Source organism: Chiloscyllium plagiosum, unplaced genomic scaffold, assembly GCF_037043375.1.
Source record: "Chiloscyllium plagiosum isolate Xiang-an unplaced genomic scaffold, Cpla_swu_hap1 HiC_scaffold_42, whole genome shotgun sequence".
NCBI lineage: Eukaryota > Metazoa > Chordata > Chondrichthyes > Orectolobiformes > Hemiscylliidae > Chiloscyllium > Chiloscyllium plagiosum.
The window spans coordinates 70,776,357-70,803,878 of record NW_028270180.1 but is presented as its reverse complement, the minus strand read 5'-3'; positions in this window follow the sequence as shown (position 1 = coordinate 70,803,878).

Sequence of the window (27,522 nt, the reverse complement as noted above, 5' to 3'; positions counted from 1 at the left end):
AAATTGCTGTCTTTAACTCGTGTACCAGTCTCAATCTTCTTTCTGGCCTTACGTTTATTTAAGGTCCAACACCCTGCCAGAATAGGTTATATCCTCTTAAGCAGCTCTAGCAATTCACCCCACCAGGAGATGGGTCCCTCTCCCGCTCCCAGCTGAGGTGCCTTTTCCACCCTGTCAACCTGTGCTGACAACATTAGGGATCTATGGACTTGTCCACCAAGGTCCCTGTATTCCTCAGTACTCCGCAAAGACCTACCGTTCATTATGTCTGTTCTTCGCTTATCGTACCTCCCCCAGAGTATTACCACACTTCAATCAGAACTAAACTCTGCTTAGATTATCATCCGATCGACATCGGACTGCAGACGGAGACCATCCTCCTCACTGTAAACAACACCCTTACCTTTCATGTCATCTGCAAACCGATTAATGATACCTTCTGCTTTCACATCCGAGTTATTAATGTTCAATGGTTCTGTGGTACACCCACTGGTGAAAGTATTCTATCCACCAATTTTGCATCCAATTTTCCAACTTGCTTTGGAACCCAGTCCTTTTGGACCAGCCTTCCATGATTGGATCTTTTTAAGGACTTCGTCAAGTCCATGTAAACCACATCATCTGCATTGCCCTCATTAATATACTTAAGCACCATTTCAAAAAAACTGAACTGAATTCCTCAGACAGTATCTTCCTCTGCCAAATCCGTGATGACTAAACCAAGTTGATCCTTACCTTTGCAAGTGTTGATTCATCCTCACAATTGTTCCCAATAATTTCCCTCCCCCTGCTGTCAGACTATCTGCTCTGTAATTACCTGGCCTATCCCTGCTGCCCTTCTTGAACAAAGGAACCACATTAGCGATCCTCCAATAATTCAGCACTTCATCTGTGTCCAGCAAAGTATTATACATGTCCACGAGGGCCCCAGCTATCTCTGCGTAATTAGCATGGGGTCAAAGAATGCTGGATCAGGCAGTGACACCCACATCCCATGAATGAATAAATAAAAATACATATGTCTCTCCTTACCTCTGCAAACCCCTCCAGCTGTAGCAATTCGTACTGGCTTTGTAACATCGTTCAGGCCCTGACCACTCTCTGTAACTCTCTCACTACCTCCAGCACCTTCATCCTTCCCTGTTCCTATCGTGTCAATAAACCTTGACAACGATTCCCCATCCCACTGCCCTCCTCCTGCGAGCAGACCCGTTGCAATCCCTTTAAAACTTACTCCTAAAACTTTCAGGATTTTAAGTACTTTGTGCTGATCTTCTCAGCCTGATAATCTAATATGATCCATTTTGTCCTGAGTGAGGGACTGGTGGGGATTTCTTGCTGAGTTTTAATCTCTTTCAGTGAAATGTCCTTTTGTTGAGTGTTTTACACTGTTCCTTCAAATGTTTTCCACTGTTCATTTCCAGACACATACTTCAGTCTGTTCAGCCTGTTTACCATGGTCAGTTCTCCTCTCAAACCCATGTAATTGGCTATTTTTGTTTCTAGTTGTCCTTTTCTGTGATTCACTTTAAAACTTAATATTTCTTTTAACTGCACTTTATCACAATTTCCCAGAGGATCTCTCCAGGTGACATTACTCATTCACTATGTTTTATTACACAACAGTCGCTCTGAGACAGTTACGTCGCTCGTCAGTTGCACAATGTGTTATTCTAAGAAACACTGAAAAAAATTCTCTGAACTCCTCTTCCAATGTCACTGTTGTCATTGTGATTGTCCCAGACTTTGCGAATATTGACATTTCACTAAATGTTCACCATACCTTTATTAAAAATTCCAAAGAATTCCTATTTATTGCAGTGACGAGCCATGAAATGCTGTTCGGTGGTCTAAAACTGTTCTGCCGCTTGTGTCCTTGGCAAGTAGTAGCCAGAACTTACATTCAGACTGACTCTACTTCATGATCTGATGCCAAATGCTTTCTCTGTAATGCCTTTCTTACCCATTATTGTTAGCGTCGTCCATTTTGCCTGAGTTTGCACAAGGTTGTGAACCATTGAATATTTATGTTCCACCTTTTGTTCGCCCTGAAACCACATCTCTCTGGTGTCTAAATTCCTTTTATCTCTGTGTCACAAATCCATCTACCTTGTTGCAGAGACTTTGTCCATTAATAAAAAAAAACATTATTTACTCGTTCCCACAATTTCCTGTCACAAATGGATTTGCTGATCGACAGTTTTAGTTAAACTTTGTCCCATCCTGTTCCTTTCTGTTGTCTTCGGTCACATTCCCATGCTGCTCTGATGCTTCACCTTTTCTCTTTGGATTTGAAAAGCTCCTTTCACCTGAAGCCTGTCCCTGCATCCTCTCTGTCAGTTTAAAGCCCTGTCCAAAAATCTACCAAAGTGATTGGCCAAGAAACTGCTCCCAGCACGGTTCCAGTGGAACAATCTGAATGGATTTTTTTTTATAAATCAGGTAAGGGATGTGGGTGTCTGTGGCTGACTAGCCTTTATTGCTCATCCCTTGCTGCCCTTGAGCTAAGCAACTGGCTCGCCCATTTCACAGGGTAATTGAGAGGCAAACACTTTGCTGTGGGTATGTCGTGCAGACCACGTGAGAGTGAACAGTTGTCCTTCTCTGAAGGTCAAGTGTTTGGATTTTTATCAATACTTATTTATGGATTGTTAATTCCAATTTTTAAAACATATATTCATTTAAGAAGAAGGGGGTGGTCACTTTGTTGGGATTGTATTGTAGACTGTTGTAGACCCAACAGATACCAAAGGAGCAGCTGTGTAGAGAGATTGCAGATAACTATAGGAATAATAGAGGAGTGCAGGCTGGAGATGTTAATTTTCTCTGTATTGACTGGGCCACCTCGAGTATAAAAGACCTGGAAGGAGAGCAAATTTTCAAATGTGTCCAAGAAAGGTTCCTAACTTAATATGCAGAGGGCCCTACTCTACTCAGGCAGGTGCAACACTGGACCTCCCCTCAGAAAACGAGGTCGGGCAAGTGACTGAAGTGTCATTCGGAGAGCACTTTGTGTCCAGTGCCCACAACTGTCTTTGTTTTAACATAGTTATGGAGAAAGATCAGCAGGTCCACAGATTGAAGAGGAAAACTGGAACAGGGCCAGGTTTGGGGCCATTCTGCAGGATCTGGCCAGCGTCAATGCCGTGAATTTAAAATTGCACAACGCCCAGTTATAATCCAACTCGCTTTGGAAGCGCTGGTGATCACTGAAACAGATGAAAGGCTTAAACTAAATTTGTTTGATATTATATTCCATGACACTGCCATCCTGTTGCTATAAATTCTGTACCTTAGGATTGTGCTCCACAACCACCTGAAGAAGCAGTGCTCTGAAAGCTAGTGCTTTCAAATAGACCGGTTGGACTCGAACCGAGTGTTGGGTGATTTTTAACTGTATATACCCCCAGTCCAACACCGGCAACTCCATATTATGATTCCAATCGATTGGATGAGTATGTTTGAAGGGAAAGGAACAACTTTGGGTGGGTGCCACGTTGGCACAGTGTTTAGCACTGCTGCCTCACAGCGCCAGAGACCTGGGTTCAATTCCTGCCTCAGGTGACTGACTGTGTGGATTTTGCACATTCTCCCTGTGTCTGCGTGGGTTTCCTCCGGGTGTTCCGGTTTCCTCCTACAGTCCAAAGATGTGCAGGTCAGGTGAATTGGCCATGCTAAATTGCCCGTAGTGTTAGGTAAGGGGTAAATGTCGGGGTATGGGTGGGTTGCGCTTCGGCGGGGCGGTGTGGACTTGTTGGGCCGAAGGGCCTGTTACCACGCTGTAAGTAATCTAATCTAAACTGGCAAATGGGAGGCTTTGCAAAGTGTGATATCAAGAATCCAGGACCAGTATGCTCCATTGGGATAAAGAGAAAGCTGGCAGGTTTAGGAATCCTTGGCTGATGAGGGATAATAAGGCTCTGGTCTTAAAATGAAGACTGCATGCATTGGGTTTAAGCTTTCAGTATCTACATAAACTCTTCTATTCTTAAAGACACGATCAATCTATGCAGAAGCCCACAATCCCCTCAGTATCTGTAACACTGCTAATCTGCAGAAGTTATTCCAATGCCTGTGACTCTTCCGATCCAGTTCCTACAAGACCCTCTATCTATGTGATATCTTCCCATTGCCAGCACCCACCCTGTCAATGTAAGCTCCTCCAGTGTCTCCATCCATCTACTCATTCCCATAATATTCTCCAGCTCTTGCATGTGTAAACATCACCCTCCCCTACAACTCTTCCCACTTTGACCAAACTGGAGGAGGTTATTAATGGTCCCTCATCTGTGAAACTGTCTCCAACCAAAATTGTTGTCTTTAATCTCTTGGAAAATCTGCATGATTGTACACTTTCCATGTCTAAATAACCTGCAGAAGCTAAGCCTTCCTGTATCTATAAACATCTTCAGTCACGACTACCCTTCATACGTCTGTTTGTGGGTCTGTACAACCTACTTTATCTCTGTAATCTGCTCCATTCACCTGAAACATTCCTGTTTGTGTAAAACACCCCATCCTACCAATGTTCATATCTTTGTAAACTGATCCATCCCTCCCAACCTCCCCAGCTCCATGAAACCCCTGTAGGCCCTACAGCTCCCCACATTTCTGTAACCTCCTGTGGCTTAATGCACCTCCCTCCCTGTGAAACCACCTCCAGTCCCCACAACACTCTGTATCTGTTACCTCATACAACCTTAGCAACGCCTCCTCTTTGTGTCCCTTCATTCAGACCCCATCCTCTCCAGCTTCCTGAAATCTCTTCCTGCCATCATAACCCTCGCTATTTAGAACAAAAATAGGACAGCCCAGTACAAGCCTTTCAGCCCTCGATATTGTGCTGACCTTTTATCCTACTCTGAAGACTAAACTAACCTACATACCTTACATTTTGCTAAAATCGCTGTGCCGATACAAGAGTTGCTTAGATGTCCGTAATGTGTCTGAATCTACTACCATGGCTGGCAGTCCATTCCATGCACCCACCACACTACGTGTAAATAACGTACCTCTGATATCTAAGCTAAATCTTCTGCCAATTACCTTAAAAATATGTCCCCTTATGATAGCCATTTTGCCATGGGAAGTTGTCTCTGGTTATCCACGCGATCGATGCCTCTCATTACCGTGTACACCTCTATCATGTCACCATTCTTCCTTGTTCACTCTGATCTGAAAAGCCCGAGCTTCCACAACCTACCTTCAATGGGCATGCCTCCAGTCCAGGCAACATCTTGCTAAGTATCGTCTGTCCTGTCTTTAAAGCTTCCACATCCTTCCTATAATGAGGTGAACAGAACTGTTCACAGTATTCCAAGTGTGGTGTAACTGGGGCTCTATAGAGCTGCAGCAAAACCCTGGATCTCTTAAACTCAAACCCCCGCTAATGAAAGCCAACACACCATACGCCTTCTTAACACCATCTCAACTTGAGTAGTAACTTCAGGGACACACTGTTCGTGCACACTGCTAAGTATCCTGCCTTTAAACATGTAAAGTTTTTTTTTCTGCAGAATCCTCCAATCTGAAACCATCCCTATTTTTGTAACTTCCTCCAGTCCCTACAACACTCATAAACTGTGAAACCTCCTCAAGTCCCTATATTCCTAATGCCTGCAAAATGCTCCAGGCCCGATATCCCTCCCTAACTCTGTAAATGCCACCGGCCTCCAGTGCCCTTCTTGGGAACACTGCAGAGGAAGGAAGATGTTGAGTCCGGGCCATGTGACAGAGGTAGGAAGGGCTGCAGAACCTGGAGGATGGTACAAACATGGGAAGGGATGTGGGTCCTGTAGGAGTGTAGAGGGAGCGGGATTCATAGAGCCTGCAAGATGGAACCAAGAATGGATTACGGAAACTGAAGGATGTTCTGATTTGAACCACAGATCATTTTTGATTGGACCATTCAGCCCCTCTTAGAGTCAAAGAGATGCACAGCATGGAAACAGACCCTTCAGTCCAACCGTCCATGCCGACCAGATATCCCAACCCAATCTAGTCCCACCTACCAGCATCTGGCCCATTTTCTTGCAAACCCTTCCTATTCATATACCCATCCACATGCCTTTGTATCAGCCTCCACCACTTCCTCTGGCAGCTCATTCCATACACGTAGCACCCTCTGCGGGAAAAAGAATGCTCCTTAAGTCTCTTTTATATCTTTCCCCTCTAACCATAAATCTATGCCCTCCAGTTCTGGACTGCCACATTGAAGGGTAAAGACGTTGTCTCTTTACCCTCTCCATGCCCCTCATGATTTTGTAAACCTCTATAAGGTCACCCCTCATAATTTTGTAAATCTCTAGAAGGTCACCCCTCAGCCTCGAGGCTCCGGGCAAAACAGCCCCAGCCTGTTCAACCTCTCTCTATAGCACAACCCCTCCAATCCTGGCAACATCCTTGTAAATCTTTTCTGAACTCTTTCAAGTTTCACAACATCCTTCCGGTAAGAAGGTCACCAGAATTGCACACAATATTCCAAAAGTGACCTAACCAATGTCCTGCACAGCCACAACATGATCTCCCAACTCCTGTACTCAATACTCTGACCAATAAAAGAAAGCATACCAAATACCTTCTTCACTATCTTACCTATCTGCGACTCTGCTTTCAAGGAGCTATGAACCTGCACTCCAATTTCCCTATGTTCAGCAACACTCTGTCAGGCCTTACCATTAAGTGTATAAGTCCAGCAAAGAGTTGCTTTTGCAAAATGCAGCACCTCGCATTTATCTGAATTAATCTCCACCTGCCATTTCTCAGCCCATTGGCCCAACTGATCAAGATTCCATTGTAATCGGATGTAACCTCTTTCACTGACCACTACACCTCCAATTTTGTTGTCAACTGAACACTTACAAACTATACCTCTTATGCTCACATCCAAATCATTTATGTAAGCAATGCAAAGTATTGGACCCAGCACCGATCCTTGTGGCACTTCACTGGTCACAGGCCTCCAGTTTGAAAACCAATCCTCCCCCACCAGCCTCTGTCTTCTGCCTTTGAGCCAGTTCTGTACCAATTGGCTAGTTCTCCCTGTATTCCGTGAGATCTAACCTTGCTAACCAATCTCCCAAGGGGAACCTTGTTGAACGCCTGATTGAAGTTATTTAGATCACATCCACCGCTCTGCTCTCATCAATCCTCTATGTTACTTCTTCGAAAATCTCAATCAAGTTTGAGAGACATGATTTCTCACTCACAAAGCAATGTTGACTATCCCTAATCAGTCCTTGCCTTTCCAAATACATGTACATCCTGTCCCTTACGATTCCCTCTAAAAACTTGCCCACCGATGTCAGGCTCAACAGTCTATAGTTTCCTGGATTTTCTTTACTGCCTTCCTTCAATAGTAGCAACACGATAGCCAACCTCCAGCCTCCTGGTTCTGATGTCCTGTTTCTAGAGATCTTTACCGGAATGAGTGAGCATAGCTTCAAATTGCCAGGCTGTGAGATGTGAATTCCGTTGTGAATCTATTTGGCCGTTCTGCATGTGTGCCTGATACTGACCTGGTGGTGCTCTGGTAGAAAGCACTCTCCATAACATCCAGATCTATGTTACTGACCAGAGCTCACCTCATCAAAGCCTTCATTTGGAATGTTCTTTATTTTAACATTTTTAAATGGCAGTTTTGTGAGATGCAGGAATTGAGGAGTTGTCATTTTTGAAAGAATGAAACTTTTCTCATTGACCCTGACCCATTGAATGGGGATTAGTGGATTCTGTTGTTCTCTGCAGACTGTCACTCAGAGGATTGTATCACCAGGGAATCTAAGTTCAGATGGTCTTTGCCTGGTCGAGTGTGAATTTACCAGTTTATGTCGGCTCGGACACAATGTTTCTGGAAATGTACAACTGTGTAAATACTTCACCGACTGGTTCAGGGGTGAGTGCACTGGGCTCTGAGCACCAGGAACTGGAAAACCTCATGCTGTTTGTATGTTAGGCTTTGCACCAGACTGGGTGAGAGAAGCTCCCTGAGTAAATGACAGGTATGGAGCTTGGGATCCTTCTGCTGTGTTTGACCTTGTGCCATATCGTTATCTCTCTCTCATGAGTGAGCGTGACATGTTCTCCAGTCCTGACAATGTCCACTCCCTGTAAACCCTTCTTGCTGTTGGACATCTCCCTTCTCTCTCACTCCCTCCAGCCCTTCCAACCTGGCCTTCGTCTCATATCTCCTACAGTCCCAAACAACCTTGGTTTTTGTTATCGCATTGCTTTCCTTTGAGCTGTGTGGGAACAAACCTGAAGTAGGTTTGGGCCATTGGGAGAAAAAGACAACTCCCTCTTCTCCATCTTTGTCAAACAGAGTCTCCTTGTCTGCCTCTCTCCCATAAGAGGAAGGAAGCATCCTTTCAGCATCCACCTGTCCATTCCCCTGTACATTTTAATGAGGAAGACTGTCGTCCTGCTGACCCTCAGTGCCACAGCACCGAAGTGACCTTTTATGTTCCTATAATTTTTTGCGACCACTTCCTTTTGCTCGACCCGTCCATCATTCTGAAGCCTCACCCAGTCTGGACAGTGCTCCAAGCCAATAATTACTGAGAATTCTCCAACCCTCTATCTCCGTAAACTCCCCACATTCCTACAATCCTCCTTTTCTGTGAGAACTCCTCCAGCTTCTACAGTCCAGCCAAATTATTGCAACTCCTTCAGCCCTCACCATCTCCGTATGCTCCAGGCACTACATTTCTCTATGCATCTGTAAACCCCTCAAGCCCCTCCAAATCTACCTATCTTTCCAAAGTCCAACAGTTCCAAAATCCATCCCTCTACATGGAACTTCCACCAGAGACCACTGGCCACCATATCTCTGCAATCCCCTGCGCTTCTCTTTATTTCTGTTCCCAGCTTCAGTCCCTATAACCCTACTTCCATGTACAACATCATCAAGTCCCTGCAATCCTCCCAAACTGTGGAACCTCCAAAAGACCTTACAATTCCATCTCTGTCTCTAACTGTCTGCAGTGATTTTGTCAATTCGAGTCAGAAAATCATAGAGATGTACAGCATGGAAACAAACCCTTCGGTCCAACTTGTCCATGCCAATCCAGTCGCATCAACCAGCACCTGGCCCATCTCCCTCAAAACCCTTCCTATTCATGTACCCATCCAGATGCCTTTTAACTGTTGCAATTGTACAAGCCTCCACCACTTCCTCTGGCAGCTCATTCCATACACGTACCGTCCTCTGCGTGAAAACGTAGCCCCTTAGGTCTCTTTTATATCTTTCCCCTCTCATCCGAAACCTATGCCCTACAGTTCTGGACACCCAACGCAATGGAAAAGACTTTGTCTATTTATCCTATCCATGCCCCTCATAATTTTGTAAACCTCTATAAGGTCATCCCTCAACCTCTGACGCTCCAGGGAAAATAGCCCCAGCCTGTTCAGCCTCTCCCTGTAGCTCAAATCCTCCAACCCTGGCAACATCCTTGTAAATCTTTTCTGAACCCTTTCAAGTTTCACAACATCCTTCCGATAGGAAGGAGACCAGAATTGCACATGGTAGTCCAAAAGTGGCCAAACCAATGTCCTGTTCAGCCGCAACATGACCTCCCAACTCTTCTACTCAATACTCTGAACAATAAAGGAATGCATACAAATGTCTTTTGTGCTATGTTATCTACCTGTGACTCTACTTTCAAGGAACTCTGTATTTCATTTGAAAAATTGGATAGACAGATGGATTGGCCTGAGGTCTTGTGGGTAAAGCTAGTTCAGTCTAAGCTATTAGGCAGAGCAAGTGAGGTATTTGCAGCGCTGTCTCATGAGTGGTCAAGAGATTATGCACATGTCAAACAGTCTATTGTAAGTGTTTACGGATTAGTATCAGAAGCGTAGCGACAGCGTTTCAGAAACATAAAGAAGGAACCAGGACAGACTTATGTGGAGTTCTAAAGTATTAAGCATAGTAATCTTTCTGCAACATCTGCAGTCTCCATGCGTCTCTCTGTTACGTTGAGCTGCTCCAACCCCCATAACATTTCCTGCCTGTGTACATGATCAAGTTGATACAACCCTTATGATTTCTGTTGTGTCCTGCAGACCCGTTTTTGTGAATTCTGCCGACCACTAATACTCTCCCTATCTGTGTAAATTCCCCCAGCCACTACAATCCCCATTACTTTGCGGCCCCCACCAGACCTGAAAGCCATCGCTATCTGTGAAAGTTCCTTCAGGTTTATATCCTTCAATGTGCTGAAACCTGCTCTCACCATTGCAACCCCCATTATTTCCTAACGTTGTTGAGTCTCTAAAACCATCCCTATCAGTTTCATCTACTCCACTGCATACAACACTCCCAGTCTGTGTAATCTCTTCAATTACTTCAGTTCCAATGTACCTATGTGTTGGTGTGACTGCTTTGTGGCCATTGTATCCTTGTTTATATCTGCAAAAGGCTCTGCTCACGGTAGCACATCCTATGCTCATAAGTGAATCTGGTCTCTCACAAGTCTCTACAAGCTTCCCTATCCCTGTCGTAACTTGCAGCATGCACACCACTCACTCTCTATGAAGTACAGTACAGAGCGTAAAATCATCTCTCCTTTCAGGTTTATTCAGTCCACAACTTCTTCCCTATCCGTGGAACATTCTCCAGTCTGTATCATCTTCCATGTGCTTGCAACATTCTCCAGTCCATACCACTCTCCCTTTCCCTGTAATATTCTCCGGTCCATACCATCCTCCCTATCACTGTGATATTCTCCAGATCCCACAACTGTTGTGAAATGTACCACATCCTGGAATCATGCGAATGTTTCTACACTCTGATCAGCATAGTCCATGTAACGATCCACAACCCTACACACCTCCCTATCTCTGGAATCTAATCAAAGACGCTGTATCTCTCTAACTTCCTTCAAACAATAAAATGTTTTCTCCTGTGAATGTTCGCTAGCAACTGCAGCAATACTTAACCCTGCAACATCGTCGCACTCCCAAACATCTCTCCAACTCTGTGACCTCTATCCATCCCTCAAAGACCCTCTCTCGGTGACATGCGCCATGCATTTCCACAAGACAGATGGAATGAGAGCATTAACTGAAGAGAACAGATATGATCGAAATGTTGTTATGGAGATGTGGCTGCAGAATGACCATGGCTGTAATGTGATTATTGAGAAGTTGTAGGGATTTAGGCAGGATCAGTTTAAAAAAAAAACAAAGTCCCGTTTTGTTGTGAAGAAAGGATGCAGTCAGTGCATGCTGAGACAGCCAATTTAATCTGGGAATGAAAATATAGAGTCATGCTGAATGGACAACGTTCAAATAGCAAGGGAAATCTGGAAGATCAAATCACAATCCATGGAATCAATGGTCATTGCTAAGTTGGATACAATATTTTCTTGGTGATAGTAGACAGAGGCATGTGCAGTGGTGAATTTCTGATTGGACGTCTGTGGCCAATGATGTTTCACAAGGAGCGTGCTGCGATATCTGTTTGTAACTTATCTCTGTGAATAAGATGAAAAGGTCAGCAGTTTGATTAGTAACTTTGCAGACAACATTTGGAAAGGCATGTAATGATTAGGGGTAGTTCGAGGAATTGTGGATAGTGAGGAAGACTGTTAAAGGTTGCAGCGATGTATAGATCAGCTGGAACGCTGGGCAGAGAAATGGCAAATCGAATTTCGTTGGGACAAGTGTGAAGTGGTGCATTTATGAAGTCAAATCGCACAGCCGTTAAACGGCACGTGGATATGCACTTGAAGTGTCACAATACTCACGTCTATGGGCCTGATGTATGAAAGTGGGACTAATATAGATTGTACTGTATTTCTGACTGTACAGAGATTGCTTCTGTGATTGTATGGCTGTGGAAGGTCAATGACTGAGCAGCTTTAGACAGGAAATGATGGGTTTATGAAGCGTACATGAACAAGAGTGAAATGTAAAAACTTCTCAACATAGAGTATACCAAGGTGAAATGTTAGAGAAGATCATTGTATCTTCCTTACAGGCTGAACCAGAGAACAGGAAAATTGCAGGACTATGAAGCAACCACTTTTGTTCTGCCTTCACAAAAGAAAACATTTCAAAAAGTAAACTCCCAGCACTTCTCAGTCTACTGAGAAAAAGTAAATAGAATCAAATCTGTACATAAATAGTTTTGGAGAAATTATTTTGACTGAAATCTTATAAATCCCCAAGAATCGTTAATCTTCTCGTTGGTTACTAAGGGAGGTGGCCTAGGTAATAATTAATACTCTGTTTATCCTCTTCCAAATGCTTGATGATTCTGGAACTGAATTCACAGATTTGACAGCAGCAAATGTAACCCCAGTATTTCAAAAGGAGGCAGGGAATCACAGTCTGCTTCGCACCGAAAAAGCAATCAGGACAATACAAGAGTCTAGTAGAAAAGATGCATTTTCAGGGAACTTTGAAAATTACATAAATGATGAAGTAATGAACATAGATAAAGTCATTGCTGATTTCTTAAAGGCCAATCATATTTGAGAAACTGATTGGGAAATAAATTATGGCACAGCAATGCCTGCAGTGAATTTGGATTATCAGAAACATTTTTGATGAAGTCCCAAGTCTAGTGTTGTGACAATGCTACTCCTTTAACAAGCTTATTCTGGCCTTGTTTTATTTTTCATGGATGCCTTAAAAGCAGCGAGTCCAAAAAGTCTGGGTTTGACTACTTGGGAGTGCTTTCAAGTCTAAAATAAAAGCACGCATGATGAGGAGCAAAGTATCGTAGGTTTGGTCATGTAAAATGAGACAAAAATAATTATTCACATCATAGCGAAGGAGTGACCACAGTATGGTTGAATTTAGAATACAGATGGAGAGTGTGAAGATGAAATCCAATACCAGGGTCCCGTCCTTCATCAAGGGAGACTACAATAGAATGATGGAGGAGTTGGCTAACGTTGCCTTGAAATAAATACTTCATGATGGGAGAGTTGACAAGCAGTGGACAACTTTCAAAGGAGATTTTTAATTTCCGTGGCAAAAGTATATTCCAGTGAAAAGGAAAGACTCTAAGAAAATGGGTGATCTGTCAATTGTGTCGAAGGAAATAAGGGACGCTATCAGATTGAAAGAGAAGGAATACGAAGAGGCCAAGAACAGCAAAAACCTAAAAGATTGGGGAAAAGGTGAACAGAAAGCCACAAAATGAACTATAAAGAAAAGTATGATAGAACACGAGAGAAAAAATATACAAGTACAGAATATAAAGATGGATAGATGATGGTATATACTATAAATGCATAAAATGTAAAATCATGACTCGAGTAAATGTTGGTCGTTCAAAGGATGGGAACGGGTCATTTAGCTATAACATATGACGAAATGGCCGAGGCATTGAACAGGCTTTTTTGTATCTGTCATCATAGTGGAGGATACTAATAGCAAGCTAGTGATTGTCAAAGAGACGAAGGTAGGTGAGGACCTTGGAAACATTCATTATTATGGAAGAGATAGTGTTGGGCAAGCTAACAGACCTGAGGGTAGGCAAGTCTTCTGGCCCTGATGGAATGCATCCCAGGGTTCGAGAAGAGATAGCGGTAGAAATAGTAAATGCAATTCTGGCAATTTGATAAAATCTGTTGAACTCCAGGGCAGTCCCAGCAGATTCGAAAACAGCAAATGTGATGCCACTGTTTAAAAAGTGAGGTAAACAAAGTATGGGGAATTATAGACCAGTTAGCTTTTCCTGTGTAGTGAGGAAACTGCTTGAGTGTATTATCAAGGAAGAAATATCAAAGCATTTTGATAGAAATCGTCCCATTGAGCAGACACAGCATGTGTTCCTGAAGAACAGGTCATGTTTACCAAATCTTTTGGAAATCTATGGAGACAGTACGAGCAAGGTGAACAACGAAGCCCCAGTGGCTATGGTGTACCTAAATTTCCAAAAGGTCTTCAACAAGTTGCCGCACAAGAAGCTGCTGCATAAGAAAAAGCTGCAAGACATTACAGGTCAATTATCGGCATAGACAGAGGATTGCTTGACTAACAGGAAGCAAATTGTGAGTGTAAGGGAGTGATATTCTGGCTGGCAATCAATACCTAGTGGTGTGCCTCAGGGATCGGTGTTGGGGCCACAATTATTCACAATTTACATAGATGATTTGGAGTTGGCGAGAACGTGTAGTGTGTCAAGGTTTACAGATGACACGAAGATGCGTTTCATTGCAAAGCGTGCAGAGGACTGAGAGACTTCGTGGATTAACATAGCTACTTTGAGTAAGTGGGTAAAGGTCTGGCAGATGGAATACAAAGTTGATAAATGTGATATCATCCTTTTTGTTGGGAGTGCCAGCAAAAAAGAATTATTACTTGAATGGTAAAACGTTGCAGCATGCAGTTACACAGAGGGACCTGCTTGTCCATGTGCATGAATCACAGAAGGTTGGTCTGCAGATACAGCAATTACTGAGGAAAGCAAATGGAATTTTGCCCTTCATTGCGAAAGGGATTGAGGTTAAAGGCAGAGAGGTAATGTTGCAGCTGTCCAGGGTGCTGGTGAGACCACACCTGGAGTACTGCATGCAGTTCTTGTCTCCTTACTTCAGGAAGGGTATACTGGCACTGGAGGGGGTGCAGAGGTGGTTTATCCGGATGATTCCAGAGGTGAGGGGGTTGGCTTATGAGGTGTGACTTAGCAGACTGGAACTATATTCATTGGAATTTAGAAGAATGAGGGGATGATCTCATAGAAGCATATAGAATTATGCAGGGAGTATATAAGAGAGAAGTAGAGAGGATGTTTCCACTGGCAGGTGAAGCTAGGACAAGAGGGAATGGCCTCAACATTAGATGGAGTAGATTTAGGATTGAATTGAGAAGGATCCTCTTTACCCAGAGGTTTGTAATCTCTGGAATTCCCTGCCCAGTTACGTAATTGATACTACTTCAGTAAATGTATTTAAAACTAAGGTAGATAATGTTTGATCAATAAAGTAAGTAAGAGATATAGTGAGAGCGCGGGAAAATAGATCAGAGTCCACGAGTAGATCAGTCATGATCTTATTGAACGGCAGAGGACCAGATGGCCTACTCCTGCTCCGAGGTCTTCTGTTTTTCTGTTCTTGTGAAAGGGGAGTTGCCAGTTATCCCAGTTCAGCTCCTCTGCTTTAGTTTGTTTGGTCTGATTTTCCGCAGTCTGGCTGTTTACTCAACGCAGGCAGCAGTTGTGAAGCTACCGGAACCAAAGAAGCAGGTCCATGTTGTTCGTCCCTCTCTTTGACATTTCTCCTGTTAGAAACTGGGTTTGATTTTTTATTTTCCTTTCGGTTTTGCCATGGAGTATTTATCGAGATTTTTTCAAGTATTTGGAACACGATCATTAAGTTGGGATAATCTGTTGGGTTTTCGGATCGGTTAAGTTGTTCTGTATTGTTTGCGTCTCACTCAGTAATCTTGCAAAGACATTCTGTTTTGATTAAAACTAAATGATTTGACCAGCTGCATCACCCCTGGATTATCCGCCTTACACTTGCTTAAGTCAATGAGCAAAAGTTCGGTCTGTGCTACTTCCTTGAAATGATTAGAGGTGGTCTGTCCTGGCCCATAACAGTGTATAACAGCAAGATATACTGGCATGGGTTGAGAATAGGAGACCTGACAGGAAAAAGTGAATTAGCATAAACCGTTCCATATATTTTGCAGTAGAAAGCAATGACTAGCGGTATAATCCAGGAATTGATGTTTGGGCTCCAACAATTCAGAAAACAGATCAAACATTTGTTCATGAGATTAAATGTAATCTTTTCAAATTTGCTGATGGTACCAAACTGAGATTGTGAGTGGGTGAGGAGCATATAAAAAAAGTTTCAAGGTGATTGAGACAAGTGGACGAAATGATAAAATACGTGGCAGATGAAGAACAATGTGGATAGATGTAACATTGAGCAATTTGGTAGGAAATAGATGAACAGGCTCGCATTTCAAAAGGAATTAATGAAAAAACGTTGCTGCATGAAGATACTGACGTGTATACTTTTGTTGACTTCTTCACCACCAAACTCCAAGGTCCATGCAGGGCAGTTAGTTCTGAAGCCAGAAGTCAATACTGGGATTGATATTGGCACACTGACCACCAAGTGGGGAGCTCTATCATTGAAACGAATCTCGACCTCTTGGTACACCTGTCACAGAAAGCAAGACTACTGCGGTGTTTTTTTTCTCTCTCTTTACAGAAATTTAAATGATGTATTGACCTTCATTTCTGGGGGATTTGAGCCCAGGTGTGTCTTACTGCAGCTACACAGGGCCTTGGTGAGCCCCCATATCGAACATTGTGCGGTATGTGTGCAGTCTTGGTTTCCTTACCTAATAAAGCACAAACCTGACATTGAGGGAGAGCAGTTAAGGATGACCAGACTGATTTCTGGGATGACTGACGTGTTGGGGGAGCAGAGTTTGGGGCAACTGGGCCTGTATTCCATGGACTTTAGGAAAATGGGTGGAGATCTCAGTGAAATATATAAAACTCTGACAGGGTGAAACAGATTGTCAGCGGGGATGATAGTTCCACTGGCTGGGACGTCGAAAACAAGGGTCACAGTATTAGGTACATGCAAGCCACTCTGCATTGAGATGAGAATATATGACTGCATTCGCAGACTGGTGAATCTGGGGAATTCTGCTCCACACTTTGAGTGCGAGCAGCAGCTAAGGTAAGACAGTTTGTTTTAAAATTACTTATCGGTAGCGGGCAGCGGTGTTTTTTTTCTCTCTTCACAGAAAGAACGGGAGCAGCAGGGGGAAGTGACGAAGACCAGAGGGGCAGCCGGGAAGGAAAGCAGTGAGTATAAATACTCACCCTTCGACGCCAACGGTCACTTTGAGTGCGAGCAGCAGCTGAGGTAAGACAGTTTGTTTTAAAATTACTTACCGGTAGCGGGCAGCGGTGTTTTTTTTCTCTCTTCACAGAAAGAACGGGAGCAGCAGGGGGAAGTGACGAAGACCAGAGGGGCAGCCGGGAAGGAAAGCAGTGAGTATAAATACTCACCCTTCGACGCCAACGGTCACTTTGAGTGCGAGCAGCAGCTGAGGTAAGACAGTTTGTTTTAAAATTACTTACCGGTAGCGGGCAGCGGTGTTTTTTTTTTCTCTCTCTTTACAGAAAGAGCGGGAGCAGCAGGGGGAAGTGACGAAGACCAGAGGGGCAGCCGGGTAGGTTTTTTTTTCCCTTTAAAAGCGCGCAGGAGAAGAATCCGAGGCACTACAGAGGTAGTGTCTCCCACATGCCCTCCTCCTCTAACCTAAATAATAAGACCCGTTGTGGTAAGTAGTTAAGTGCTGCATTTTGCTTGTTGTATTCTTGAGACCCAGTATTTTTTATAAAAGGTGACTTTCAGAGGGATGGCAGTGAAGGCAGTGCAATGTTCCTCTTGCAACATGTTTGAGGTGAGGGATGCCATGGACGTCCCTACTGATTACACTTGCAGGAAGTGCACCCATCTCAAGCTCCTCCAAGACCGTGTTAGGGAACTGGAGCTGGAGTTGGATGAACTTAGGATCATTCGGGAGGCAGAGGGGGTCATAGATCGGAGCTTTAGGGAAGTAGTAACTCCAAAGATGGCAGATAGATGGGTGACAGTGAGGGGGACTGGGAGGAAGCAGCCAGTGCAGGGACGCCCTGCGGCCTTTCCCCTCAAGAACAAGTATACCGTTTTGGTTAGTTGTGGGGGGGGGGGCGACTTACCAGGGGTAAGTAACGGGGCTCAGGCCTCTGGCACGGAACCTGTCCCCGTTACTCAGAAGGGAAGGGTGGAGAAGAGCAGAGCAATAGTAATTGGGGACTCGCTAGTTCGGGGCACAGATAGGCGATTTTGTGGGAACGAGAGAGACTCGCGTTTGGTATGTTGCCTCCCAGGTGCAAGGGTACGTGATGTCTCTGGTCGTGTTTTCCGGGTCCTTAAGGGGGAGGGGGAGCAGCCCAAAGTCGTGGTCCACATTGGCACCAATGACATAGGTAGGAGGAGCACTGAGGCTGTTAGGCAGTCTTTCAGGGAGCTAGGTTGGAAGCTCAAAGTTAGAACGAACAGAGTTGTTGTCTCTGGTTTGTTACCCGTGCCACGTGATAGAGAGTCGAGGAATAGGGAGAGAGAACAGTTAAATGCGTGGCTACAGGGATGGTGCAGGAGGGAGGGATTCCAGTATCTGGATAACTGGGGTTCTTTCTGGGGAAGGTGGGACCTCTATAAACAGGATGGTCTGCACCTGAACCTGAGGGGCACCAGTATCCTTGGTGGGAGGTTTGTTAGTGCTCTTGGGGGGGGGGGGGGAGTTAAACTAACTCTGCAGGGGCATGGGAACCCAGACTGCAGCTTTAGGGTGCAGGACCTGGAGTGTAGGGAGGTTAGGAACATGGCATCAATTTCAAAGGAGGGTGCCTGTAAACAGGAAAGTGGCTTGAAGTGTGTATACTTCAATGCAAGAAGTATACGAAATAAGGTAGGTGAACTTGCAGCGTGGGTTGGTACCTGGCTATTACGGAGACATGGGTAGAACAGGGACAGGATTGGCTGTTGCAGGTTCCAGGGTTTAAATGTTTTAGTAGGGTCAGAGGTGGGGTTAAAAGAGGGGGAGGTGTGGCATTGCTTGTCAAAGATAGTATTACAGCTGTGGAAAGGACGATGGATGAAGACTCGCCATCTGAGGTAGTTTGGGTTGAGGTTAGGAATAAGAATGGTGAGCTCACCCTGTTAGAAGGTTTTTACAGGCCTCCTAATAGTCCTAGAAACGTAGAAGAAAGGATTGCGAGGATGATTCAAGAGAAGAGTGAATGTAATAGTGTGGTTGTTATGGGGGACTTTAACTTTCCTGATATTGATTGGGAAAGCTATAGCTCAAGTTCGTTAGATGGGTCAGTGTTTGTCCAATGTGTGCAGGAGAGTTTTCTGACACAATATGTAGATAGGACAACAAGAGGTCAGGCCATACTGGATTTGGTTCTGGGTAATGAACCAGGCCAGGTGTTAGAATTAGAGGTAGGTGAGCACTTTGGGGACAGTGGCCACAATTCGGTGACTTTTACTCTAGTGAAGGAGAGGGATAAGTGTGCACTGCAGGGCAAGAGTTATAGCTGGGGGCAGGGAAATTATGATGCGGTGAGGCATGACTTAGGATGTGAGGCTTGGAAAAGTAAGCTTCAAGGCAAGGGCGTAATTGATATGTGGAGCTTGTTCAAGGAGCAACTATTGAGTGTCCTTGATAAGTATGTACCCGTCAGGCAGGGAGGAAAGGGTCGTGTGAGGGAGCCGTGGTTTAATAAGGAATTGGAATCGTTGGTAAATGGAAAAGGGCGGTCTATGTAAAGATGAGGCCTGAAGGTTCAATTGGGGCGATTGAGAGTTATAAGGTAGCCAGGAAGGACCTGAAGAGGGAGCTAAGAGCAGCAAGGCGGGGACATGAAAGGTCCTTACTTGGTAGGATAAGGGAAAACCCAAAGGCTTTCTATAGGTATGTCAGGAATAAAAGAATGACTAGGATAGGAATAGGTCCAGTCAAGGATAGTAGTGGGAATTTGCGTGTGGAGGCTGAAGAGATTGGGGAGACATTGAATGAATACTTTTCGTCAGTATTCAATCAGGAACAGGACATTGTTGTCAATCTGAGTACTGAGTCACAATTAAGTAGAATGGATGCCTTTGAGGTATGTAGAGAAGAGGTGTTGGAAATTCTGGAAAGGGTGAAAATATATAAGTCCCCTGGGCCTGATGGCATTTATCCTAGGATTCTGTGGGAAGCAAGGGAGGAGATTGCAGAGCCATTGGCCTTGATTTTTATGTCCTCGTTGTCTACAGGAGTAGTGCCAGAAGATTGGAGGCTAGCAAATGTGGTTCCCTTGTTCAAGAAGGGGAGTAGGGATAACCCTAGTAACTATAGGCCGGTGAGTCTCACTTCTGTTGTGGGCAAAGTCTTAGAGAGAATTGTAAGGGATAGGATTTATGAACATCTGGATAGGAATCATGTGATCAAGGATAGTCAGCATGGTTTTGTGAAGGGCAGGTCGTGCCTCACAAACCTTATTGAATTCTTTGAGAAGGTGACTAAGGAGGTGGACGAGGGGAAAGCGGTAGATGTGATGTATATGGATTTTAGTAAGGCGTTTGATAAGGTTCCCCATGGTAGACTACTGCAAAAAATACGGAGGTATGGCATTGAGGGTGAGTTGGAGCTTTGGATTAGGAGTTGGCTTCCTGGAAGAAGACAGAGGGTAGTAGTTAATGGCAAAGGTTCATCTTGGAGTGCCGTCACTAGCGGTGTTCCGCAAGGATCTGTTTTGGGACCATTGCTGTTTGTCATTTTTATAAATGACCTGGAGGAGGGGTTAGAAGGTTGGGTGAGCAAGTTTGCGGATGATACGAAAGTCGGAGGAGTTGTAGACAGTGAGGAAGGATGTGGCAGGTTACAGCGGGATATAGATAAGCTGCAGAACTGGGCAGAAAGGTGGCAAATGGAGTTCAATGTAGCTAAGTGTGAGGTAATTCACTTTGGTAAGAGTAATAAAAAGATGGGGTACTGGGCTAATGGACGGATACTTGGTAGTGTGGATGAGCAGAGGGATCTTGGTGTCCATGTACACAGATGTTTGAAAGTTGCCATCCAGATGAATAGTGCGGTGAAGTAGGCATATGGCATACTGGCTTTTATTGGTAGAAAATTGAGTTCCGGAGTACTGAGGTCATGTTGCAGTTGTATAAGACTCTGGTGCGGCCGCATCTGGAGTATTGTGTGCAGTTTTGGTCGGCATACTATAGGAAGGATGTGGAGGCACTGGAACGGGTGCAGAGGAGGTTTACCAGGATGTTGCCTGGTATGGTAGAAAGATCGTATGAGGAAAGGCTGAGGCACTTGGGGTTGTTTTCATTGGAGAAAAGAAGGTTTAGGTGTGACTTGATAGAGGTGTACAAGATGATTAAGGGTTTAGATAGGGTCAATAGTGAGAATCTTTTTCCACGTATGGAGTCAGCTATTACAAGGGGGCATAGCTTTAAATTAAGCGGGGGTAGGTATAGGACAGATGTTGGGGGTAGGTTCTTTACTCAGCGAGTCGTGAGTTCATGGATTGCCCTGCCAGTAGCAGTGGTGGACTCTCCCTCATTATGGGCATTTAAGCGGGCAATGGATAGGCATCTGGAGGATAGTGGGCTAATGTAGGTTAGGTGGTCTTGGATCGGCGCAACATCGAGGGCCGAAGGGCCTGTACTGCGCTGTATTCTTCTATGTTCTATGTTCTATGTTCTATGATCTATGTTCTATAAGACTGTGGAAACTGAGGCACTGAATATAAATAAGGATTTCTAGACACTAAAGGGGTGAAGTTGCAGCAGGAGTTTGGTGTGGAGAAGTAGGATCAGCCATTGCTATATTGAATGGGAGAGCAAAATTGACGGACCAAAGTTCCTACTTCATATTTCTCTGATATATGATCACTTCAAATGATACACAATATATAGTGTTAGGGCAAAGTTAATTGAAGAGTTGTTTGGCCATAACTTAGAATGGTAAAGTCTCAATGTGTTGAAAGGCCTACTCATTTTGCGATGTTTCTGTGCAGTCTGTGGGAATGCTCTGTTAATGTTGTCATACGCTCTCATTAGCCTGCTTGGCACACCCTCCTCATTCCTGAAGAAAGGCTTATGCCAGAAACGTCTATTCTCCTTCTCCTTTGATGCTGCCTGACCTGCTGCGCTTTTCCAGCAACACATTTTTAAGCTCTGATCCCTAGCATCTGCGGTCCTCACTTTCTCCTCATAAGCTCTCAGATGTAACGAAGGAGGTCTCTGCAGTGTCGACAGGACTGTGCTTCCTATTCCCTTTTCCGATACAGAGGCTGGTGCCAGGTGTTATCTCATTTTTATGCTTTAATGCCTCGGAGAAATTTGATGTAACGGCCTTTCATGTCCGGTTCAGAGACCATCGAAGAGTTTACCACATGTCTGTGTGTCTGGAGTCACTTTTTGGTTCGAACATGAAAGCACTGGAAATTCACTTCCTGAATGTACATTGGGAAAAGGAAATTTACGTTGACAATGGACATGTGCTTCAAGGTCAATATTACTGGCACAAGATTTTAGATCTCGATATTCTATTAATTATGTCTAACTTCCACCAGCTGCCAGAGCATTATTCTGGTCTGGATTAGTAATCCAGTGACATTTCCAGAGCAACACCGTCTCCACATGGGGGCCTATCGGACACAGCACTTTGCACGTTATTTCTGTGCTGGTCGACAGTTCCGTCAAAACATTCCCACCAATTTGATTATCATGATGGGACTGAGGGGGTGATAATTGGTCATATTGTAATTATTCTCCTCTTTTAAGGGACAGGACACTTTTGTGTAATTTTCCACATTGCCAGGGAGATGTCAGAGTTGGAGCTGGAATGAAAAAGCTTCCACAGAGACACGGCTTGTTCTGCAGCACAACTCTTTAGTTATATTGCAGGAATGGTGTCAGGGCCCATTCCGTTTGTCGTATCTACTGTGTTCAGCTGTTTCTTCATGTTACGTGCAGCGAATCGAATTGTTTGAAGTCTGGCATCTGTGATTCTGTAGATATCATCCAAGCAACACTTCTGGCTGAGGATGGTATATACACTGCATCCTTGTCTTTTACATTGATGTGCAGGAAGGTTCCATCTTTTTCGGGGAATGGTCAAGCTCTAGCTGAGTGGTGTTGCAGCAGATGTGTTAGTCGAACAACCCCAAGAATGATCTGGTGACCTGAGTTCGAATCCTTTTACAGTACATGATGCAATTCAAATCAAATACATGTTTGGGATTAAGAGGCTAATGATGATAATGAATCGATTGCTGACTGTGGGAGAAATCGATTTGGTTCAAAAATGTCCTTTAGGGAAGAAAACTGCCATCCATACCAGCTCTGGCCCACATGTAACTCCAGACACACAGCAATGTCATTGACTCTTAACAGTCCTCTGGCTAATAAATGCTGACCTAGTAAGCGACGCCCTAATCCTAATGAACATTGTTTTCAAATAATATTTGTGGAGTCCTTTTCTCTCGTCAGTTGTTCCATGGTTCAACACCATTTCTGATGGATGTGCCAGGACTGCAGAGCTTCGATCTGATATGTTTGCTTTGTAATCATGTTGCCCTCTCTGTCAAATATTAGTCCTGCTGTTTGGAATGTAAGTACAGTAGCCAGTGTGATAGCTTTAAATGGATTGTCATCAGTTTGAGGTACACATGGTTCTGACTCTGGTATATTCACCCACAATCGTCAATGAAACATCGATCCGATAATAGAAATAATAGACTGAAAGATTAGACTGGGCAAAACGTTACAGGTTGTAACTGAATACAATTCTCCTTCTGTCCAGCTGTGATCTATAGTACCACATGAATTTCCAGGTTTGAGCTGCAATTTCTGCAATGCAATTCAGCTGTCTGTCCCCCAGTTCACACCGAGAACCATTCACCCATCACCCCGTGACCCACCCTGTTTACTGATGTGGTAACACTTCCATTTTAATACTCTCATTCCTCTGAGTGTCTGTCCATGGTGTCACAGCACTTACTTGTCATGTTTCTGAAGACCCCTAAATATTTTCCGTGGGGCAGCACCGTGACTCAGTGGTTAACGATACTGCCTCATAGCGCTGGGGACCCAGGTCCGATTCCATCCTCTGGCAACTGTTTTGCACATTTTCCCTGTGTCTGTGTGAGTTTTTGCTGCACGCTGCGGTTCCCACCCACAATCCAAAAATGTGCAGGTTATTGACCTTGCTGAACTGCCTATAGTGTTCAGGAATGTGCAGGTTAGGTCCATTAGTCAGGGGTAAATATAAGATAGGGCAATGGGACTAGTTGGTTTAGTCTTCAGAGCATCGATTGTTGGGCCGAAGGGCCTGTTTCTACACTGTAACGATTCCAATTCTAATATCCCTCCGAATCTTTTTCCGTATAATTGTGCCACTTTCGATTTTAACATTGTAACTGTTTCTCTCTGTTTTTCTCCATGGCCTTGTTGAAGAACTTTGTAGTGTGAATGATGCCAATCTTATGTAATTTCAGAACAAATGAATTTGTATCTTGTGTTATTGTTCACTTCCCAGTTTATGGTGCTCCATGTTAGACTGGGCGTTTGAGCAGCTTTGACACACGTCTTTCAAGCTGTTAAACACCAGAAATTGCTGGAGAAACTCAGCAGGTCTGACCGCATCTGTGGAGACAAAGAAACAGAGGTAGTATTTCAAGTCCAGCTTGACCCTTGTTCAGAACTGAAAAGGATGTTTCATCCCTTGACAGAAGTGGACGAGGGATGATGGGAAACAGAGCATTTGGAGGTGCAATATCACAGAGGAGGGGCGTTTGATTGTGGTGAAAGAGAAACAGATGTAAATTGGGTGTATATTAAAGTGTTAATGGGATAAATGGTTTCTCTCTACTGAGTGCAAGGTAAACAAGACATAGACAAGGTCATAAGGAAACCAGGAAGCAGAATGTATGTAAAATGGAGAACAGCCATAATGGGTTCAGATTGTGAAGTTATGGAAATGAATGTTAGCTCCTACGGGCTGTAACGTACAATCCGTAAAGTGAGGTGTTACTCGAGCTTGGGTCGTGCTTCATTGGAACGTTAAAGCAGCTCAGGACCTAAAAGTCAGCATGAGAGCAAGGAAGGTTATTGAAATGGGAAGCAGTGAGAAGGTCAAGGTTATTCTTCCAGACGGAGTGGGAATTTTCCTCAGTGCAGTCTGTGTTTGGTCTCCCCAGTGTAAAGGAGACTGCATTATGAGGAGCAATGACAGGAAGACTGGATTGAAAGAGTACAAGTGAAATGTTGCTTCATTGGGGGGGGGGGGGGTTGTGATTGAGTCAGTCTCCGCTGATCATATGTTCAGCCACATGCAGAAGCTTCCCCGAATGATTGAATAGAATCAGAAATCTAACCTGAGGATTTCTGTCTCACATCTGGTCTGAGTTGTGATGTGGAATTACACCCAGAGGAAGGTCAGTGGGTATACATGGGCATACATTCAAGCAAATATCCCATACTGCTCATAAATTATTGTTTCTGTTCGAAAAGAAGGACTCGATAGAAGATGAACCACCCGTGGTTCACAAAGTCTGTCAAGGATTCTATTTAATGACAAATTAACGAGCATTAGAGTGTGTCCAGATTTAAGACAATTATTTCAGGGACCAGACGCAGATGCGAGGCATGAATTTCAATTGTGCTTCCAAAATTACACATTGAAATCCCTGCCATTGCTGCTCCATCCTCTTTCCTGCTTGTCTAACTTTTCTGATTCCAGGTTCTCCCTTTCCAATTACTGAGCACATTCTCTCACATTATGGTCCCTACGCTCTACAACTGAAGTTCTTTGATCAAGTCTACCTTCCCTGCTTTAGCATCAAGTTCGGTTTGTGCTTCCACTTTGCCTCTGGTCTCAGTGTGGTTCAGCCTCTCCATTCATGCTGTTTTACACCTCCCACTCACACCTCACTCTGGAAAGTTTCCTTCTTGGAGTAAACTTTATTGAAAACCCCTCTTCCCCTTTGCACTGAATAATCCAAATTTCAAAAAGTATTCTCAGCCTTCATCTCACTGTGCTAAAGGCTAATGCACGCCGACCGTGTGGTATAACAATTCCTTTTCTTACATTGCTCTGGCAAGAGAAACGTTTTCACTGTAGAAATCATCACCCCCTTTAGACAAAGGAATTTATTTTCTTGACGTCTTATTGGCACTAGTAAGAGTTTCACGCTACCTTAGTATTTTACCATGAAGACAAACAAATCACAGTATGAAGTTTGTGCTGAGTGTTGTTTACCTGTCGTTTTTTGAAAAAAATATTGTTTAAAATTTGCAATGCTGATTAGTAAATGCTTGTACTTGAAGTTAGTATCGAATGGAATGGAGGACGTTGAGAGGTGACATTCTGGAAGTTAATAAAATCATGGGAGGCATGGATAGGGTGAATTGCCAAGGTCTTTTCCACACGATGGGGGAGACCAACCATATAGGATACAGATTTAAGGTGAAAAGGGGAAGATTTAACATTCACAAAACTGCAACTTTTTCACGCAGAGGAGGTGTGTGTATGGAATGAGCTGCCAGATGAACTGGTAGATGCAAGTACAGCGACAACTTTTAAAAGACATTTGGACAAACATATGAATGGGAAGCGTTTAGAGGCATGTGGACCAAATGCAATCAGATGAGACTAGTTTAGTTTGGAAAACCTGGTCAGCATGGACATTTTGGATGAAATGTTTGTGTGCAATATGACTGTATGAATCTAGAAAGCGAGGGAAAAACCAAGACATGGACGGATAAAGGATGAAAGGATATGATGTAAATAAATTGGCAAGAAATATAAAAACAAGCATCACCAGTTTTTCTGTGTGCATATAAAAATTTGAAGATGAGTGTGTGACCTTTGATAGAATGACAGTCAGGAAAGCATATTGAGGCAATTCGGAGGGTATGACTGGGGAAGTGGCTACAGGGAACATGCTGATAATTTACACCAGTATTTGACATTAATCCTCACAGGGAAAACACGGTAAGTATTTTAAAATCATCAAGAAAATGGAAATAGGAGGGTTCTCGAACTGTCTCTAACAAAAGGTACAAGATTTTTAACAACGGATAAAACTAAGGATAGGCAGGTCAGCAGTAATTCATAATTGGTTTTAAAAGAAGTGGTTACAGAGTGACTGGTGTCACTGTGTAAAATAATCCATAACTCTCTGGATTGCAGGCGTGTTCCAGTGAAACTCGTGAAGCTCCAATATGGCGCCTGTTTTCAAGGATAGAGCGAGACAGAAAGCAGATACCATTTAGCCTAACCATTATTACTGGGAATCTGCGACAGTCTGTTATTAAGGAAGGAATTGCAGGGCGTTTAGAAAAGCTTCAGGCAGAGTCAGTATGGTTTTGTGAAAGGAAACTATGTTTTGCCTTGTAAAATCATGCAAAGGTTTTCTGGACATCCCATGAGAATGTTACAAGCGGACTTGATAAAGGGGGACTGTTAGACATGAGGCTTTCCAGAGATTTTCCACAAGGTATCACAAAGTAAAGGTTATTCCACCAGACAGAACCTCAGAATATCATGGATAACATGGGATGACGGATGGTTATCACAAAGAAATTGGAGAGTCAGGATTCATCGATCCTTATGGTAAAGACATATCTACTGGAGTAGCACCAATATCAGTCCAATGGCTTCAGCTATTTACATCTATACTGAGAGCCTGAAGGAGGGAGCTGAGTGCAATACACATCCGAGTTTGACAACCAAAAGGCAGGCTGTTATTTAATGAAGAGGAGACCCAACAAAAGAGCATTACAAAGGGATTGGAGTGTTCCTGCGTATGAAACATAAAGTCATCATGCTGATGCAGAAAGTAACTAGATTGGTACATTAAGCGGGTTTCTGAGATGAGAGGGTAGAATTATTGAGTACATCTAAAATGGTGAGGCAATTATTCATTGTGCTTGAAATGAATGAGCGTGACATTACTGAAATGTACAAGGTACAGAGGGGGCT